This window comes from Macaca nemestrina, chromosome 9, assembly GCF_043159975.1.
Source record: "Macaca nemestrina isolate mMacNem1 chromosome 9, mMacNem.hap1, whole genome shotgun sequence".
Lineage (NCBI taxonomy): Eukaryota > Metazoa > Chordata > Mammalia > Primates > Cercopithecidae > Macaca > Macaca nemestrina.
In genome coordinates this window covers 112,701,615-112,723,148 of record NC_092133.1, presented here as the reverse complement: position 1 = coordinate 112,723,148, position 21,534 = coordinate 112,701,615, and the positions used below count along the sequence as shown (strand labels likewise).

The following is a 21,534-nucleotide window of genomic DNA, read 5'->3' as shown; positions in this document are numbered from 1 at the left end:
TGGGGTTGTTTTTTCTTGTAAATTTAATTGAGTTCTTTATAGGTTCTGGATATTAGCCCTTTGTCAGATGAGTAGATTGCAAAAATTTTCTCCCATTCTGTAGGTTGCCTGTTCACTCTGAGGGGGGTATATTTTGCTGTGCAGAAGCTCCTTAGTTTAATGAGATCCCATAAGTCAATTTTGGCGTTTGTTGCCATTGCTTTTGGTATTTTAGACATGAAGTCCTCGCCCATGCCTATGTCCTGAATGGTATTACCTAGGTTTTCTTCTAGGGTTTTTATGGTTTTAGGTCTAACATTTAAGTCTCTAATCCACCTTGAATTAATTTTTGTATAAGGAGTAAGGAAAGGATCCAGTTTCAGCTTTCTACTTATGGCTAGCCAATTTTCCCAGCACCATTTATTAAATAGGGAATCCTTTCCCTATTTCTTGTTTTTGTCAGGTTTGTCAAAGATCAGATGGCTGTAGATGTGTGGTATTATTTCTGAGGACTCTGTTCTGTTCCACTGGTCTATATCTCTGTTTTGGTACCAGTACCATGCTGTTTTGGTTACCGTAGCCTTGTAGTATAGTTCAAAGTCAGGTAGCGTGATGCCTCCAGCTTTGTTCTTTTGGCTTAGAATTGTCTTGGCAATGCGGCCTCTTTTTTGGTTCCATATAAACTTTAAAGCAGTTTTTTTCCAATTCTGTGAAGAAACTCATTGGTAGCTTAATGGGGATGACATTGAATCTGTAAATTACCTTGGGCAGTATGGCCATTTTCATGATATTGATTCTTCCTATCCATGAGCATGGTATGTTCTTCCACTTGTTTGTGTCCTCTTTTATTTCAGTGAGCAGTGGCTTGTAGTTCTCCTTGAAGAGGTCCTTTACATCCCTTGTAAGTTGGATTCCTAGGTATTTAATTCTCTTTGAAGCTATTGTGAATGGGAGTTCATTCATGATTTGGCTCTCTGTTTGTCTGTTACTGGTGTATAAGAATTCTTGTGATTTTTGCACATTGATTTTGTGTCCTGAGACTTTGCTGAAGTTGCTTATCAGCTTAAGGAGATTTTGGGCTGAGACAATGGGGTTTTCTAAATATACAATCATGTCATCTGCAAAGAGGGACAATTTGACTTCTTCTTTTCCTAACTGAATACCCTTGATTTCTTTCTCTTGCCTGATTGCCCTAGCCAGAACTTCCAACACTATGTTGAATAGGAGTGGTGAGGGAGGGCATCCCTGACTTGTGCCAGTTTTCAAAGGGAATGCTTCCAGTTTTTGCCCATTCAGTATGATACTGGATGTGGGTTTATCATAAATAGCTCTTATTATTTTGAGATATGTTCCATCAATACCGAATTTATTGAGAGTTTTTAGCATGAAGTGCTGTTGAATTTTGTCAAAGGCCTTTTCTGCATCTATTGAGATAATCATGTGGTTTTTGTCTTTGGTTCTATTTATATGCTGGATTACGTTTATTGATTTGCGTATGTTGAACCAGCCTTGCATCCCAGGGATGAAGCCCACTTGATCATCGTGGATAAGCTTTTTGATGTGCTGCTGGATTGGGTTTGCCAGTATTTTATTGAGGATTTTTGCATCGATGTTCATCAGGGATATTGGTCTAAAATTTTTGGTTGTATCTCTGTCAGGCTTTGGTATCAGGATGATATTGGCCTGGTAAAATGAGTTAGGGAGGATTCCTTCTTTTTCTATTGATTGGAATAGTTTCAGAAGGAATGGTATCAACTCCTCCTTGTACCTCTGGTAGAATTCGGCTGTGAATCTGTCTGGTCCTGGACTTTTTTTGGTTGGTAGGCTATTAATTATTGCCTCAATTTCAGAGTCTGCTATTGGTCCATTCAGGGATTCAACTTCTTCCTGGTTTAGTCTTGGGAGAGTGTAAGTGTCCAGGAAATTATCCATTTCTTCTAGGTTTTCTAGTTTATTTGCGTACAGGTGTTTATAGTATTCTCTGATGGTAGTTTGTATTTCTGTGGGGTCGGTGGTCCCTTTATCATTTTTTATTGTGTCTATTTGATTCTTCTCTCTTTTTTTCTTTATTAGTCTTGCTAGCGGTCTATCAATTTTGTTGATCTTTTCAAGAAACCAACTCCTGGATTCATTGATTTTTTGGAGGGTTTTTTGTGTCTCTATCTCCTTCAGTTCTGCTCTGATCTTAGTTATTTCTTGCCTTCTGCTAGCTTTTGAACGTGTTTGCTCTTGCTTCTCTAGTTCTTTTAATTGTGATGTTAGGGTGTCCATTTTAGATCTTTCCTGCTTTCTTTTGTGGGCATTTAGTGCTATAAATTTCCCTCTACACACTGCTTTAAATGTGTCCCAGAGATTCTGGTATGCTGTATCTTTGTTCTCATTGGTTTCAAAGAACATCTTTATTTCTGCCTTCATTTCGTTATGTACCCAGTAGTCATTCAGGAGCAGGTTGTTCAGTTTCCATGTAGTTGAGCAGTTTTGATTGACTTTCTCAGTCCTGAGTTCTAGTTTGATTGCACTGTGGTTGAGAGACAGTTTGTTATAATTTCTGTTGTTTTACATTTGCTGAGGAGTGCTCTACTTCCAACTATGTGGTCAGTTTTGGAACAAGTGCAATGTGGTGCTGAGAAGAATGTATATTCTGTTGATTTGGGGTGGAGAGTTCTGTAGATGTCTATTAGGTCCACTTGGTGCAGAGTTGAGTTCAATCCCTGGATATCCTTGTTAACTTTCTGTCTCGCTGATCTGTCTAATGTTGACAGTGGGGTGTTAAAAGTCTCCCATTATTACTGTATGGGAGTCTAAGTCTCTTCGTTAAGTATCTAAGGACTTGCTTTATGAATCTGGGTGCTCCGGAAGGAAGCACTAAACATGGAAAGGAACAACCGGTACCAGTCATTGCAAAAACATATCAAAATGTAAAGACCATCAAGGTTAGGAAGAAACTGCATCAAATAGTGAGCAAAATAACCAGTTAATATCATAATGACAGGGTCAAGTTCACACATAACAATATTAACCTAAAATGTAAATGGACTAAATGGTCCAATTAAAAGACACAGACTGGCGAATTGGATTAGGAGTCAAGACCCATCAGTTTCCTGTATTCAGGAGACCCATCACACATGCAGAGACACACATAGGCTCAAAATAAAGGGATGGAGGAAGATCTACTAAGCAAATGGAAAACAAAAAAAGCAGGGGTGCAATCCTAGTCTCTGATAAAATAGACTTGAAACCATCAAAGATCAAAAGAGACAAAGAAGGCCATTACATAATGGTAAAGGGGTCAACTCATCAGGAAGAGCTAACTATCCTAAATATATATGCACCCAATACAGGTTTTTTTTTTTTCTTTTTAAAGATTGTTTTGGCTATGGGTTCCCTTGAGATTCCATATGAATTTTAGGATGGATTTTCTATTGCAGACAAAATATCATTGGAATTTTTATAAGGACTGCATGAATCTCTAGATGGCTTATTTTAATAAAATTTTCTTCTTATCCATGAATGTGGGATGTGTTCCATTTATTTATGTCTTTTTAAACTTCTCGGCAATATTTTGCAGTCTTCATCATACAAGTCTTTCACTTCCTTTGTTAAGTTAATCTCTGAGTATTTTATTGTTTTTCATTCTATTATAAATGGAATTGTTTTCAAAATTTCCCTTTCAGATTGTTCATTTTTAGTGTATAAAGATGACATTTATTTTTGTATGTTGACTTTGTATCCTACTTTGTATTCTGCTACTTTGCAAAATTCCTTTATTAGTTCTAACAGGTTTTTTTTTGTTTTTTTTTTTTGGTGTGGAATCTTTAGTGTTTTCTACATATAAGAGCATATTACCTGCAAAGAGAGGTAATTTTACTTCTTCCTTCCCAATTTAGACGCTTTTGATATTTTTTCTTGCCTAATTGTTTTGGCTGTGGCTTCCAGTACTATCTTGAATTACTGAATAAAAGTGGTGAAAGTGGGCATCCTTGTCTTGTCTTCAATCTTAGAGAAACAGCTTTCAGTCTTTCACCACTGAGTATGATGTTTTCAGTGGGGTTTTCATATATGGTCTTTGTTATGTTGAGGTAGTTTTCTTCTATTTTTTGTTACTTGAGTGTTTTCATCATATAATTTTGTATAATCTTGTCAAATGCTTATTCTGTTTTAATTAAAATATCCATGCTTCACCCCTTCTTTTTGTTAATATGGTATATTACAATGATTGATTTTTATATGTAGAGCCATCCTAGCATTCCAGGAATAAATCCCACATAGTTATGATACATAATCCTTTTAATATGCTGCCGAATTCAATTTGCTAATATCTTGTTGGGGATTTTTGCATTAATGTTCATAAAGGGTACTGTTCTGTAGTTTTCTTTTCTTGTAGTGCCTTTTTCTGTCATTGGTGTCAGGGTAATGCTGGTGCCAGAATGAGTTATGAAGTGTTTTCTCCTCTTCAATTTTCTGGAAGAGTTTGAGAAGGATTGGTATTAGTTCTTTAAATGTTTGGTAGAATTCACCAGTGAAGCCATCAAGTCAAGGACATTTCTTTGTTGAGAGATTTGGATTACTGGTTCAATTTCCTTACTAACCATAAGTGTTTTTTGATTGTATAACTCTCTGTGATACAGTCTTGGTAAGTTTTGTGTTTCTAGGAATTTTATCTAGGTTATCTAATTTGTTGGCATATATTGCTCATAGAATTCTCTTATAATCTTTTTTATTTTCATGGAATTAGTAATAATGTTCCTATTTTCTTTCTGATTTGAGCAAATTGAGTCTTCTATTTTTTCTTAGTCTAGCTAAAGGTTTGTCAATTTTGTTAATCTTCTTAACCATTTTTTGGTTTTATCTATTTTCTCTATTATTTTTCTATTTACTTATTATTACTATTTTCTATCTCATTTATCTCTGCTCTAATCTTTATTATTTTATTCCTTCTGATAGCTCTGGGTTTAATTTGCTCTTTTATTTCTAGTTACTTAAGTTGCAAAGTTAGGTTGTTTATTTGGGATCATTCTTGCTTTTTAATGTAAGCATTTATAGTTATAAATTTCTCCCATAGCACCGCCTTCCCTATATCCCATATGTTTTGGAATGTTGTGTTTTGTTTTCATTTGTCTCTAAGTATTTTCTTTTTCTTTTTCTTGTGATTTCTTCTTTGATCCATTGGTTGTTTATTAGTGTATTAATTTTCACAAATTGATGAATTTTCCAGTTTTCTTTCTCTAATTGATTTCTATCTTCATCCTGTTTTGGTCAGAAAAAAATACTTTGTATGATATCATCTTTTAAACGTCTGTTAAGACTTAATTTGTGACCTAAATAACCTATGGTCTGTCCTGTAGAATGTCCCGTGTGCACCTGAGAAGAATGTGTATTCTGTGATTATTGAGTAGAGTGTTCTGTATATGTCTGTCATAACCCTTTGCTTTATTGCGTTGTTCAAATCCTCTATTTCTTTACTTTATCTTCTGTCTGATTCTATCCATTATTGACAATGCTAACGTCTCTTTATTGTGGAACTGAATTATTCCCTTGTGTCCACTTATTTGTCTTTCTTTTATTCTTTTTTCCCTTTTCAAAAAATGTGAAGTTTTAAAAATATCCACTAGAATATAAGCTCTATGTGGCTGAAGATTTTTGTCTATTGTTCAGTGCTCTATTTGTAGTTCAGTGCTCTATCTTTGGTTCTAGCAGTTTGGGATATACTAGATACTCATTTTGAATGAATGGACATGGGAAAGTACAAAATTAATATAGAAAACACATTGTACCCCCATGCTTTATCAAAATTTGAGATATTACCATATTTGCCCCAGATTTCTCTTTTAAGAAATTAAATATTACAGATAAAGTTGAAACCCCCTAGACACCTTTCCTGGATCTTATTCACCTCTCTCCATCCCCAGTGATAGTTGCTGTCAGTAATTTGGTATTTATCTTTATTACGTAAATTTTTTTACTTTGCGACATATTTAGAAATCTCCATAATAATGTATAGCATTGTTCTGAAGGATTATAAACTTTAAATAAATGACATCATATTTTACATACGATTTTCTATACTACATTTTATGAAATTTTTCCTTCTATATTTATGAAATTAATCCATGTTGATACATGTGGATCCAGTTCATTCATTTAAATGGTATTTTGTTTTGTGTGTTTTTTTGCTTGCTTGTATCAAAATTTGTTTATCTATTCACCTACTGATGGACATTTAAGTGGTTTCCTGATTTTTGCCATTTCTAGCACTGCTACAATAAACATTCATATAAAAGTGTCCTTGCACAGCAATCTTCAAATGTTCCTCTGTGAAGAATCTTTGTTTAGGGCTGGAAAGCTGGTGCACAGGGTATACAGAGTTTCATCTCTAGTAGATGTTGTCAAATTGTTCTCCAAATATTTTGTGCAAATTAACATTCCCAACAGAAATATTTGAGAGCTCACCTTGCTTCACATCCAAGCCACCATTTGGTATCATCAGGCTTTAAGTAATTTTTTTCATCTTATGATGTGAAGTGGCGACTTACTTTTATTTTGCATTTCTCTGTTTACTAGAAAAAGTTTAACAATGTTTTATATGTTCATTGGTTATTAGGCAATCCTCTTCTATAAACTGCTATCTAATATAACCGTCTATTTTTTAATGAGCGATTTCTCTCTCTCTTTAATTTGCAGGCAATCATTATATATGCTGGCAACTAATCCTTTGTCAGCCATAGGCATTGTAAACACCTCCTTTTGGTCCATATTTTATCTTAACATTATTTATAGTATCTTTTTTATAAAGAAGTTTTATATTTTAATGGAGCTAAGTTTATCAGTTTTTTTCTTAATTGCTTAGTATATTGTTCAAGAACTCTCTCTCCACCCTCGGGTCTTAAAGATATTCTCGTATGCTATTATCTAAATTTTTAAAATGCTGCTCTACACATTTAGTTTTTAATTTAGTCTGGGGAATGAGGTAAGAATTAAATTTTATCTTTTTCCATATGGACAACTAATTGCTCCACTACCATTTTATTACCCTACTGATCTGTAGTGCAGCTCTTGACATATTATGTTTCCCTGTATGAATGGGACTGAGTTCTGTATTCCATTCCACTTGTCATCTTGTCTCTGTGCCAAAATCACATTGTAGCAATCACGATCATTTTATAAAAATTATTCATCTCTTCCTCACCTTGTTCATCTTCCAATTTTTTTGGGCTATTGTTGTCCTTTTCTTTACCATTTAAATATTAGGGACATTTGTCAAGTTAAATATAAAACTCTGATGGAATTGCATTGGATTCATAAATAAATTTGGGGAGAACTGCCATCTTTATTATAGTGAATCTTCCCATCCAAAACCATGGTTTTTACTTGGGACTTCTCCATTTATTTAGGACTTCCTTTACTTCAATAATGTTATATACTTTTTCATTATCTTGTACATCTTTATCAGATTTCTTGTTAGGTAAATTATAGTCTTTGTTGTCACATTGTGAAAAGTATGTTTTTTGTATTGCTTTTCTGGTTATGAGTGTTATTGATTATGCTGTGCTTTGTATCCAAAAATCTAGATCAATTTTCAACTTTGTTTTAGAATTATGTATTGGTTAATCATTAGAAATAATAACTCTTAGATTTTATGTGTATGTAAATATGCTTCACATTTCTTTCCAATTCTATATCCTTATGTTTTTATTTGTCTTATTGGATCGACTATAACCTTCAGTACATTATTGAATAGAAGTGGTGACATTAAATATCTTTATCTTGTCCCTGACTTTAATGGTAATGCTTCTAAAGTCTCATCAGTAGGCAGGATTACTGTAGATTTTGAATATAAGGTAAATAAAATTCACTTCTATTCCTAGTTTGTTAATACATTTTTAAAAATTATGATGAATATTAATTTTTCATCAAATGCTTTTTCTGGAGTTACTGAGATAATCATAAGGCTTTTCTTAACGTCTAAATATGGCATACCATATCAAAATATTTCTGGAACATAAACACTGCTGATTTTGATTTGCTAACATTTGAATTAGAATGTTTTATCTCTCTGCTGATAAATGAAATGGATCTATAGCTTTATTTTCTTATATTTTTTCTGATCTCAAGATTACACTAGGTTTGAAAATGAGCTCTGTGGCTTTTCCTCTTTTCCAGCTCCCTGAAATAATGTGCATAAGTTAGAGACTATCTATACCTTGAAGATATAACACCCAGCTGTAAAATCATCAGTACCCGGTGGCTTTTTGGTGGGGAAGAGTTTTGGTTACTGACTTCACTTCTTTAACAGTGATTAGACTATTCATATTGTCAAATTTTTCATTCAACCAATTTTTGTAATTTATTTTTAAAGAAATTGTTTCATCTAAAATTTTAAATTTGTTACTAGTAGTATTTTGTGGTTTTAAAAACATCTCCATCTGGAAAACAGTGGTTCCCATGGGTGGGGTGGGGAGAGGAAGTGAGGAGATGTAGGTCAAAGGATATAAAATAGTAAATATGTAGGATAGACAGGTCTAGAGATTTAATGTGCAACATGAGGACTACAGTTAATAAAATTGTACTGTATTAGGAATTTTTGTTAAGTAAGTAGATTTTAGTAGCTATGTGAGACGACAAGTATGTTAATCTGCTTCACTATAGTAACTGCTTGACTATATGTATCCTATAATATCCTGTCACAAATCTCAAACATACACAATACATTTTTTAAAAACATATATATCTATAGGAAAGTCCCTTATTTAGATGCTAATATTATACATTTGTGCCTTTTGTATTTTTTCTTGATTGTTCTCTTTTTTCAAATAAAAAGCTTTTGGTTTTATTTATCCAATCTATTGCTCCTTTGTTTAATTAATTTATATTCTTTATTATTTCTTTTCTTCTACATTTCGTTTTTATTTTGCTTTTCTTTTTCTAACTTTTTAATCCAATCGCTAATTTATTTTAAAATATCTTCTTTCCTTCCCTCCCACCAAGACGGAGTCTTGCTCTGTTGCCCAGGCTGGAGTGCAGTGGTGTGACCTCAGCTCACTGCAACCTCCGCACTCCTGGGTTCAAGTGAGTCTCCTGCCTCAGCCTCCGGAGTAGCTGGGATTACAAGCGTGTGCCACCGCCCCTGGCTAATTGTTTGTATTTTTAGTAGAGACGGGGTTTCACCATGTTGGCCAGGATGGTCTCGAACTCCTTGACCTTGTGATCTGCCTGCCTCGGCCTCCCAAAGTGCTGGGATTACAGGTGTGAGCCACTGTGCCCAGCCAATATATCTTATTTCTTAAAGATGTCATTTTGTGCTGTAAATTGACCTCTGACTACCATAACTTTAGCCATTTGCTATGTAATACATTCATTACTGTTTAATGCTAAATGTAATTTCTATTGTGATTTCCCTCTTTAACCTGTGTTATTTAAGTTTCCAAGCATATTTTTTCCTGCTGGATCAAATGGTAGTTCTACTTTTAGTTCTTAGAGAATCTCCACATTGTTTTCCATAATGTTTGTACTAGTTACATTCCCACCAGCAGTGCAGAAGTGTTCCCTTTTCACCACATCCTCACCAACATCTTTTATTATTATTATTATTATTATTATTATTATTATTATTATAGCCATTCTTGCTGGAGTAAGGTGTTACTGCATTGTGGTTTTGATTTGCATTTCCCTGATCATCAGTGATGTTGAACATTTCTTCACATGCTCGTTGGCCATTTGCACATCTTCTTTTGAGAATTGTCTATTAATGTCCTTAGCCCACTTTTGGATGGGATTGTTATTTTCTTGCTAATTTGTTTGAGTTCCTTGTAGATTCTGGGTGTTAGTCCTTTGTTGGATGTATAGATTGTGAAGATTTTCTTCCACTCTGTGGGTTGTATGTTTACTCTGCTGACTGTTCCTTTTGCCATGCAAAAGCTCTTTACATTCATTCTTTAAAAGAATATCCTGTAATGACAGTTTATGACTGGTTACTTGTCTAAGCCTTTGTGATTATAAAAATGTCCTAATTTTATGTATTTTAATAGTTTTGCTTGGTATAAAATCCTCGATTGAAAGCTAATTTCTCTCAGCCCAGGAAGATATCACTGTCTTCTTACATCTCAAGTCCACTGTCCATCTACTGAGTGTTCCTTTGCATGTAATCTCTTCTTTTGGATACCTTTTAATATTTGTCTCTTTTTTGTTGATGTTCTTCAATTTACTATGTTGTACATTTATTTTTATTTATCCTGCTTGCTACTAGTGTGCTTTTAATCAGAGTACTCCTGCCATCTTACAATTCTGGAAAGTCCCAGCTCTTATTTTATCATATATTGCTCTTCCATCCCCCTTTGCTGTCACTCCTATTAGGCACATATTATAGGACTTATGTCACTCTATCAAAATCCCTACTCTTGCCCATAAGGTTGTACCAATAATGTTTTGCCATCATTCTAAATGGAAAATTAAAATAAAATATAATGAAATGTTTATATTTTCTTAATGAAAAATGCTAATTCATAAATACAATGAGTCACATTTGTATTTCAAACAAAGGGAAGACTGTAAGATTATTGCAAAATTCTGTGTACTATATTACATTACAAGGCTAAAAATATAATTACACATTGAATTTGATAAACAAAAAAATCAGAAAGATTCTTGAGACTTGAAATTTATAAGTGACAATAACATCACTTATCTCTAACTTCAAACTAGTTATATGACATTTTTAATTGTTGAAACCTGAAGTCATTAAAAATTTGTTGGTACATATTTATAGAAGCATGTATTAATTCTATTTGTGGTTGTCTATGTGTATATGTATGTATATTTGTGTGTGTACATATATATATATAAATCTTATATAAAATGACACACTTCAGCAGCCCTTACTTAAGTTTTCTTTATAACAATCATTATTTCATACCAATTTTTAAATAACAATGATTGTTTAAAAACAATATATTGCAATCTGATATATTGTTTGTCTATTTTCTTCCTCTAAAATGTCATCTCCATGAGGGTAGGGACTTAATCTTTTTTTGTCATTATTGTATTGCCTGGAACACTTCCTAACATGTAGTACTAGTTCCTTAAATATTTGTTGAGTGAATGGTAACATTTTTATATGTTCCAGACCCGAATTTGAATTAAAATTGAGCAAGAGAGAGACTTCCATGAAATATGTGAACTAGAAGGGTTATAGGTAAGCTGTGGGTCCAGATGGATCGTAAAGTTGAGGAGTGTGGAGTGTGTGACTGAAAGAGGTAGAACGAATTAGGCAATGCCACAAGTCAGAGGACTCAAAGAGTGTGTAGTTCTGGCCTGACCAATGTCAATTGAGGAAAGCTAGGAGAGGAAAGCTGCCAAATGTTTGGGGGTGTACAAACTTGTTCAAGATTAAGCCTGCAAGCTTAGATGCAAGCATATAAAGAATCTGATGGATGGCTGCTCCAATAGAAACACCCTACATGGGGTCTGCAGCCATACCACCCTGTATGCACCCAGTCTCATCTGATCTGGGAGGCTTAGCAGGGTCAGGCCTCAGTAGTACCTGGAAGGAAAATGCAGCACATAGGATGTGTCCTTCAATAGATCCCACTGACATTCAAACTCCTTAGTATGGCACACAAGGTCCTTCACATCCTGGTCTCCCTGTCCAGCCTCCTCTATCATCACTCTACTATTGATCTAAAGTTGGCTCCATCGATTTTTGACTAATCACACATCCCTAAACTGCACATTCATGTTTCTCACAGGCTTTGGCCTCTTCCTTTCCTCCTGCACAGAATATTACATCTGGTCTCTTTACCTTCGTTTTCCCCTTAAGTCCCCTGCCTATCCTCTCTTGTGTTTCAGGTCTTCGCCGAAACATGGGCACCCGTGGGAAGTGCTTTCTGCTCCCCAGGCTCAGGTATGGTGCCTTTCTGATGTGTCTCCACAACACCACTCACTCCTATGTAACATTCGTCATGCAGTTCTGAAATTGCCACTCTTGAGGTCTGTCTTTCCAATCAGTCAATATGCTCATCAAAGACAGGGATTGGGTTATGTTCCGGCACCCGGCACAACAATTTTTTTTTTTTTTTTGAGATGGAGTTTCACTCTTGTTGCCTAGGCTGGAGTGCAATGGCACGATCTCAGCTCACTGCAACCTCCGCCTCCTGGGTTCAAGCGATTCTCCTGCCTCTGTTTCCCGAGTAGCTGGGATTAAAGGAACCCGCCAATATACCCAGCTAATTTTTTTTTTTCGGTATTTTTAGTAGAGATGGGGTTTCGCCATGTTGGCCAGGCTGGTCTTGAACTCTTGGCCTCAGGTGATCTGCCTTGGCCTCCCAAAGTGCTGGGATTACAGGCATGAACCGCCATGCCTGGCCTGTCATAACAATTGACACATAGAGGGCACTCGGTCAATAGTACTGAATAAATGATGAGTGAAACAATATGAATGAATGAACGTGGACAGGTGCAGTAAGGCCGTTGAATCATAGGCAGTGTAGAGGCATGGTTATTTAGTTGGTTAAGTCTCAAACCCACCGAAGAAGAGTATGTTTGGTGCAGGAGTCAAGGGAGCTTTAGGGAAGACCGGGAGGCCTTGGTATCCCAACGGAGTTGCTTTGAGCAAGGTTAAGTCCAAGGCAGGTTAAGGATATGGCAGGGCAAAAACATCAGGTAGCCAGAGTTTGTCTTTGGAAATTCTAGCCTTTCTTTTCTGGTGATTTTCCCAACCCCTGCTGCAGCAGTCTCTCATTTACTCTGACTCAAACACCAAATTCCCTCCTACTGCTCTTTCTACTTTCTACGACACCAGCTCTCTAGGTATCTTTGTTCCTAATTTAAATTTTTTTTTTTTTTTTTTTGGTAGAGACTGAGGTCTCCCTATGGTGTTGCCCAGGCTGGTGCTGAACTCCTGGCCTCAAGTGATCCTCCTGCCTCAACCTCCCAAAGTGCTGGATTATAGGTGTAAGCCACCTCTGGACATCTTATCTGTGAAATTTTAGGCACTGATCAGTGTGGAAACAGCCATGAACTGCAGGATGTTCTCAGAGGCTCTGGCATTATGGCCCATAAGAAGCTGCCCACTCGGTTTCTAGTCAGTTAGGCGCGGACTTCATCAGTCACAAAATGAAGACTCAGAGAGCCTCCCAGGAGGACACAAAGATGCCTCAGAGAGGCATGGAGGTGTTAAAGAGGGAAGTGCCTGCTAGAATTTCAGTGGGTTGGAAATGCTCTTTAACGATGCACAAATCATAGGTATACATTTTCTGACAATTGGAATCTATTATTACTCTTGAACCAGCTGTTCTCCAGGCTGTTTCCTGTAATGGAAGGGATACTTTGAGTTTATATTTTTTCAATCCTACATCCTCAGAAATATACACTGATACTAATAAAGGGACTCATTTCTCCTACAAGAACCCCTATGCGAGAAAAGTATGTTTGGGTATTGCCTAATGCACTCATAATAAATATACACAGCCATAAAACAGAGCAAAAGTCCTGGTAAGCCTGTTATTTGCAGTAATTGTAGATTGTGAGTGGACATTTTAAAGAGAAGCTTACAAGTTAGTTGTACTTTCTGGTAGTAATTACCTCCCACAAACATGACTCACTTCAGCAGTTTAAATGCAAGAGTTGGGTGTCCCAAAATCAACAGTTTTATAAATAAATCTCTGAATCATGAACTGAACGCATAAATGTTTAAATATTTCTCCTCCTTGATCTCAAAGATAGCTTTAGATTTAAGATATTGCACATATCTTAAATACCTTAGGGAAAAAATAAAAACAAAAAAAGCAAAAAAGGTGATGGATGTCTCTGTACACTGCAGAAAGGCTTTAACTTTGGAAGTTGATACCCTCTTTGCAGGAATGAACCTCCAGCAACCAGAGTGTTAAGTGGATGTTTTCTTCAATCCAAGAGGGGAGGCTACTATCAGTCTGTTCTAATGCGGCCCATTTGTTTGTTTTTTCAGTAATACTCACAGGGCAGACTTTTATGGTAATGTAGCAACATTAATGCTTTTAGGTGGGACTCTCCTGCAGTCTCATGGGTAACAGAACATATAATGGAAGAAATGTGGCTGTGTCAGCATGGAATGCTGCAGAAAGAACAATTCATGCCAGAAGGAGACATTCGGATTTTTGGAAGGCTCACTCAAAGACACTGTGTATCTCAATGAACTTGAGCCTTCCAATCAGTGAAGCTTTAAAAAAAAAAAACCTGAAAAAAAGCACACTCCAAAATTATTAACAGAAACATCATCCACCCCACTAGACTCATTTTTTGGTGAAGTTCTAAAGTTTTATTTATGTCTGGTTAAAAAGGGAACTGTATTAGAATTCTGTTCTATTCTTGTATCCATGTTTTTCAGAATTTACGATTAATCACCCACATGGATCTAAGAGTAAAATCTGGAGTCAGAATTCTATGTCTGTGTTTAAAATATAAAATCACAAGTCGATCTACCTATGTTTTTCCCTCTGTTTAAAATAGCAATGTGATAGCCAACTTAGCATTGAATCCTATAGAATGTTCAGTGTTGAAAAAGAACTGCTTCTGCTGTTTTTTTTTTTTCCGTCCTTTTCTGAATTTGATGTCTATTTTGTTCCCAGTTATTTTCATATCCTCAGCTGCTGCTATTACATTCCCATCTCTTGGAAGGAGCCAGAGCCAGAGAAATACAGGGTTCCTCTGTGGCCAAGGGAAAAACGCCTGCCAAGAATGCTGAACTTCTGGTGAAGGTCACTAAATACTACAAAACGGACTAAGTACAGTAAATAATAATGTTGGTGCACACAAATGAATAGCCAATTGCAATGGCATTTTGTGGGGAAATCTGATATTGTATAATAACACTAGTACATCTAGACATGGAGAAGCTAGTAAAATACCTCTAAAGGGCTTGCAGCAATTCTGTGATTAGACAAGGACCAACCCAGAGCTCAGCGTGTCTCAGAATAATCATCCTGACAAATAACTGGTATCTTTGGTTGCACATATTAGACCCCTCAGTATCGTAGGCCAGAAACTTTTCACCTGGGTCTTATTAGAAGTTTTTTGTATGGGAGGGAAAACCCAGACTCATAGAGACCATTCTCTTGAGTGCAAAACGATCACCTATAACTGACTTTCAGACTCCTAGCATGTCAAAAGATGGGGCAAGTTCCTTCCATATAGCTCACTGGAGGTACTTACAGTGCCCAGGATCTTATTTATGGTCTAGGAAGAGTTTGAGTTTTTGGTGGCAGGCAGGGGAGTATACTCTGTTTGAGGGAGATCCATCACATGTCTTTTTCAACACTGAACATTCCATAGGATTCAGTGCTAAGTTGGCTATCACGTGGTTCTCAAGTCACGTTTTGAACAAGAGTAATTTACTGCTAAGTACGAAGCTGTAGGGTACATTAATAAGCATCTAGGGAGAATATAAGTTGCCTTGATGATGATCAGAAGTGGCTTGGGAGAGGCAGGAGAATGCTAACTGATCCTCTAATCCCCAGGCTCCTATGCCAGGGAATGAGTGAAGTCTTTCCCCCAAAGGCAATAGCAAATCCCTTTGACTTTCAAAACAGTATCATCCTGTCTGCATTTTCTCTTTAAGTTAGGTTACTTCACAGGGACTGGTGGTTACATCAGGAGATGGCATTTCTTCATTAAGTTGAGGGGTCCCACCCTCTCCCTTTTATAATATAGCTTTTTGTTAATTTGATCCTAATGGAAGCAAATCCAAGAGAACATAAGGAACATGCTTTTAGGAGTAAATGGGAGAACTTCCTTTTCAAATGGTCTTGCTATGTTCTAGAATGGGAAAACTGGATAACAGAAAGAAGGGAACTTATTCCATATTTACGTTCTCTCGGCATCCCTTCCATTGCTCTGCCAACTGTCCTGCGCTGGCTCTGCCTGGGATCTGTCCAGGACCCCGTCTGACACCTGGGCATGACACACTATGGAACACTAGGCTCTGAGTCATGTTCAACCCTGAGGTGTGTGGAGTGAATTCCCTGTGGGATGAAACTTAAATATAAAGAGATATAAGGGCCAGTGAGTGAAACTTAAAACCAATGAGTTATGAGGGCCCCTTCTTCCTCATGGACTGACTGGCTTGAGACGCTGCTCAAATTCTCAGGGACAGCCCTGTAGAAAGAAACAAGCAGGTGCACAGAGGAGCAGCCAGTGAGCTAGCACCTTCTTGTATAGGCTCTACTTTCCCTGCTTCATTCTCTGGGATGCTCTTGGGTTTCTCCTGGGGTTGCACTTCCTAATAACATTAAGCCTTTTGTCTTGGCCTGTACTTTCTAGAGAAGTCAGGCTAAGACACACTTTCAGAGGGGGAAAAAGTTACACAGTAGTTCTCCTGGAAGAAAAAGCCATCTCAAAAAGTGTTTATTTTATTAAAAGAGGACTGGATAATGTTGTGTCAATGTAGGTTCATAGAGGTAACAGATGCATTATTCTGGTGGGAGATGTTGTGGGAGATGTTGACAGTAGGGGAGGCTGGGTACATATGGGGATGGGGGATATGGGAAATCTCTGTGTCTACCACTCAAATTTTCTTTCAACCTAAAACTGCTCTGTAAAATAAGGTACATTAAAACAAACAAATGAACAAACAAAAAAGAAAACTGGTAAAAGACTAGCCCAATTAAATATTAAAGTATATTATAAAACCACAGTGATTAAATCAGTCTGCTCCTCATGCAAGGAGAACCAGACAGGAAATTCGATGTGCCTGCTCTGTGTTAGGCCCTCTATTATGCACTCTACATGAATAATCTCATTTCATTCGCATAACAGCCCTGCTTGGTAGGTATCATTTATGCCATCATTTTAGAAATAAAAACAAACAAACTAACCTGAGGCCTAGACACTTTCCCAAATTCAATCAACTATTATGTTGCAAAGACAGGAACTGAACTTTTAATGATAGACATAGCCACAAGGTTATATTCACTAACCATTTCCTTCTCACCCTGGGCACATAAGAAGACTACATTTCCAGGTGCACCTCTAGGTGTGGTCATGCGACCCATTTGGGCCATTCAAATGTTGTAGAGGTATGTGTGCCGCTTCTAGGCCTGACCCCTAAATCTCATGAGACCCACTGTTCCCCTACCCTCCTCATTGGTGCAGAAGATCTAGCAGATGATTCCAGGATCCCAGACGACTCTCAGGCCCCAGAAGGCAGTGGATTCACTAGACGGAAGAAGCTAGAACCCTAATTGCTGTGGCAGGACAGAAGTCCAACCCACCACCCAGAGAGGCTGTGACAGATGTGAGAAATACATCTTTTATTCTGTTTATTTCTCAGTTAATCTACTGAGCTTCGGAGTTGTTTGTATAACAGTCATTGCAAATTATCTTAATTCAAACACATACTCGCCAAGGTTTAAAAAACAAAAAGGACTCTAAATAAAATAAAGCTATGTTAGATTTTTTTGGGGGGGGCTCAAGAATTCCAAATTTAACCAGTGATTTTTTTAACCCCCTTGAAATTCTGTGAACTCAAGGCAATAATAACAGCAGCAGCCACAATGATAACTCACTGTAAGTGTTAAGTTCAATGAGTTTTGATAATTGTATAGTCATGTAACCACAATCAAGATCTCGAACATTTCCATCACCCCAAAAAGAGTTTCCTTGTGCTCCTCAAGACCTAGGTCTCAGGCAATGATATTCCTGCTACACTGGAGTTTTGCCTTGCCTTGAGTTTCATACATATGGAATCACACAGGATTAAGGTTAAGTTTTTTAAAAACTTTAAAAAGCGTAACTTATTGTATAGGTACCATTTTTACAAATCATTCCATTTTCTGCACTTTTTATATTACCAACTTTAATTTTAGGCATATTATGGTATGTCAACACCAAACCAAGTCGGACCTATTTTGTTCGATGTTATTTAAAAAATAAAAGTTCTATGGGATTCTAAGTTTTAAAGTATTTCTCTCAGGGCTAACATTACACATACATGGAATCTGTTCATTAATTTATTTGATACTCATCCCAATAAACAGCCACTGAAAATGGCTGACTTTCAACCTTTTGTGACTTCTGCTTAGCATAATGTTTTTGAGATTCTTCCATGTTGCTACATCTGTTAACGATTCGATCTCTTTAATTGCTGTGTTCTTCTTCTTTTCGGTAATGAAATCCCTAAATTCTAGTTGGGTACCTGGCTACCCAGTTAGAGATTATATTTCCAGTATAGCTGTGGTACAAAATTCATTCCAATGAGATGTGGGCAGAAATGATATACCCAATTTCCAGGTCACTTTCTTACTGCCAGGTTGCTGGTCCTAGGGATTGCTATAATGAGAAGAGACATGTATCTATTAGGTCGGTGCAAAAGTAATTGCCATTTAAAAGTAAGGGCAAAAACCGCAATTACTTTTGCACCAACCTAATCTTATTTAAACCATTGTATTTTGAATCCCTGCAAAGTAGTTAGCTCAATGAGTGCACTCTCCATGGAGCAGGGCTATATTTTATTCATCTTTGTAACCTCACCACGACTTAGCTCAGTGGTTTATAGTCAGTGGCTGTTTATTGGGATGAATATCAAATTAATTAATGAACAAATCCTATATATGTGTAATGTTAGCCCTGAGAGAAATATTTTAAAACTTAGAATCCCATAGAACTTTTATTTTATTTATTTATTTATTTATTTTAAAAAGACATTTATTCAGCGTCACGATCAGACTATTACATTTAGCAATCAACAGCATGGGTGCAAAAAAAAAAAAAAAAAATCTACATTAAAACCCTTTGTTGGAATGCTTTACACTTTCCACAGAACAGAAACTAAAATAACCTGTTATACAATTAGTCACAAATACAGTCCTCGAGTTTTTTGCCCATACACATGAGTATTTGTCTAAAACATGTCTTCTTTGTAGCAGCTAGGCCCTGCCACCACTGTGCTTGGCTGAGTGCACAAATCTGTTGTAACCTGTAGCTTACCTGTCACTTCTCTGGCTCTCCTCTCCTGCTAAGCTTTGTTTCCTAATTAAAATCTTCTGTCACTGCCATAGCTATTGCTGCTGCTGGAACCGCCATAGCCACCTTGGTTTCATGGTTTTGCAAAGTATTGGCCTCCACCGCCATAGGGGCCAGAGCTTCTGCCTCCAAAATTTCCTCCCTACACGGGTCCAAAATTTGAAGACTGATTGTTGTAATTGCCAAAATCATTGTAGCTTCCACCACCTCCAAAACTGCTTCCATCATTACCAAATCCATTATAGCCATCCCCACTGCCACCATATCCACCACCACCACGGCTGCCACCAAAGCCACCACGACCACTCAAGTTTTCTCCACAACCGAAGTTGTCATTCCCACCGAAACCACCTCCATGACCACCACCAAAGTCTCCAGAACCACTTCGACCTCTTTGGCTGGAGGAAGCACTAGCCATCTCTTGCTTTGACAGGGCTTTCCTAACTTCACAGTTGTGGCCATTCACAGTATGGTATTTCTGAATGACAATCTTATCCACGGAGTCATGGTCGTCAAAGGTTACAAAGGCAAAGCCCCTTTTCTTGCCACTGCCTCGGTCAGTCATGATTTCAATCACTTCCATTTTTCCATACTGTTCAAAATTATCTCTTAGGTGATGTTCTTCAGTGTCTTCTTTAATGCCACCAACAAATATCTTTTTCACAGCTAAGTGGGCACCTGGTCTTTGAGAATTTCCTCTTGAGATAGTTCTCTTTGTTTCCACAGCTCTTCCATCCACCTTGTGTGGCCTTGCATTCATAGCTGCATCTACCTCCTCCACAGTGGCATATGTGACAAACCCAAAACCCCTGGAACGCTTGGTGTTTGGATCTCTCATTACCACACAGTCCGTGAGCGTTCCCCATTACTCAAAATGGCTCCTCAGGCTCTCATCAGTTGTTTCAAAGCTCAACCCTCCAATGAAGAGCTTCCTCAGCTGTTCGGGCTCTTTAGGAGACTCTGACTTAGACATGACGGCAGGGAGAAGACAGACTTTAATGATGCTTCTTCGGCGGCATCCACGGGCAGAAAGCAGAACTTTTATTTTTTAAATAGCATAGAAGGAAAGAAGTCCTACTTGGTTTGATGTTGACATACCACAATATGCCTAAAATTAAAGTTGGTAATGTAAAAAGTGCAGAAAATTGAATGATTTGTAAAAATGGTACCTACATAATAAATAATGCTTTTTTAAGTTTTTAAGCATTATAGAATCATAAAACAATCCAGGATGAATTATAGATTAACTATTTAAACTAATTTGACATTCAAATTTATACTTTCATTCTTTCAAAAAGAACACTTATCAACTTCCAAATTAGCTAAAACATACCTATAACAATTAACTGGAAATATGTGTTTCATAAAAAGTAAGCAACACTAAACAGAGTACAGCTTGATCCTCCTTCGAAAGAAGCCCGATTTCTCGCTGACAAACCTGGTCAAAACAATTTGTAAATCTATCCTGCATCCCTTGGAAAAATTAGCTGTGTAAAAAAATATAATTACTTTTACAATGTTATTTAACTCATCATCTGGTTGCTGCAATTAACTTAAAGACCTAGGTCAATCTTTTTACAGCAGAAAAATCAACAGAACTTCATGTCATCTCACAAACATGATTTTTAAGAAGTTGTGTGGCTGCGCACGGCTAGCCTACTTCTACTTTGATGTCATTCTTTCTGCTATCAAAGCTTCAGTGAAAAGTTTTCTGTTTTGAAAGTCCAAAGAAATATAGTATAGAGTCTAGATGTCAGTATATAAACTGAGTTTTAGGGCTTACACTGTAATACAGCATCATTGTCTTTGCTTGTTGGTTTGTTTAACAGAGGCAGGGACTTGCTTTGTCATGCAGGCTAGAGTGCAATGGTGCAATCACAGGTTACTGGAGCCTCAATCTCCTGGGCTCAAGCAATCCTCCTGCCTCAGCCTCCCAAGTAGCTGGGACTGCAGGCCGATGCAACTACACTGGAATAATTTTTTTAAAATTTATTTTGTAGAGACAGGGGTCTTGTTATGTTGTCCAGGCTGGTTTTGAACTCCTGGCCTCAAGCAATCCTCCTTCCTTGGCCTCCCAAAGTGCTGAAACTACAGGTGTGAGCCACCATGCCTGGCCCATTGTCTTGTGTATACCACTGGAGTTAAACAATTGCCAGCCCATCTATAGGGAACTCCTACAAAGAGTTCTCAGCAGGTCCCGCTCCACTCAGCAATAAGGGTACAGTTATTTCCTGAAGTCAAATTCGATCAACTATAATTGTGTATTCTTACCACTAATTTACTTACATTCTAACTCTAAAAAATAATTTTTTATCTCAGCAAATAAGTTTCCTTCGCCAATGGGTATTGTTTTCAATATAATAACTAATTAGCATCCTTTTAGTTTAATAAACTATGAATGGGATGCCCGCATTGCACTTACATTGATATTTTAAACTGCTTACCACTTAGGATAATGAAAAATCACTCCAGCCATTTACATAGCTGGCATGTAAATTTAAAGTAGCTATCCATCACAAAAATATTATACGAAATTATGAAAATGGCATTTCATTGTACTTAAAATAG

General features: G+C 36.9%; 2 long non-coding RNA genes and 1 pseudogene across 3 annotated transcripts in view; 1 reads left to right on the top strand and 2 right to left on the bottom strand.

Annotated features, from left to right (window-relative positions):
* Positions 1-13,385, top strand: part of LOC105479942 (uncharacterized) — a 75,141-nt gene extending 61,756 nt beyond the window's left edge. The window contains exons 2-3 of the long non-coding RNA XR_011608156.1: positions 11,821-11,875; positions 12,827-13,385. This is a non-coding gene — a long non-coding RNA (uncharacterized lncRNA). The remainder of the gene's footprint in view (positions 1-11,820; positions 11,876-12,826) is intronic.
* Positions 1-21,534, bottom strand: part of LOC139356383 (uncharacterized) — a 111,420-nt gene that overhangs the window by 44,451 nt on the left and 45,435 nt on the right. The window lies entirely within an intron of this gene.
* Positions 8,879-21,534, bottom strand: part of LOC139356381 (heterogeneous nuclear ribonucleoprotein A1-like) — a 51,703-nt pseudogene continuing 39,047 nt past the window's right edge. Inside the window, exon 2 of the transcript XR_011608152.1 lies at positions 8,879-20,074. The product of XR_011608152.1 is annotated as a heterogeneous nuclear ribonucleoprotein A1-like (transcript). The remainder of the gene's footprint in view (positions 20,075-21,534) is intronic.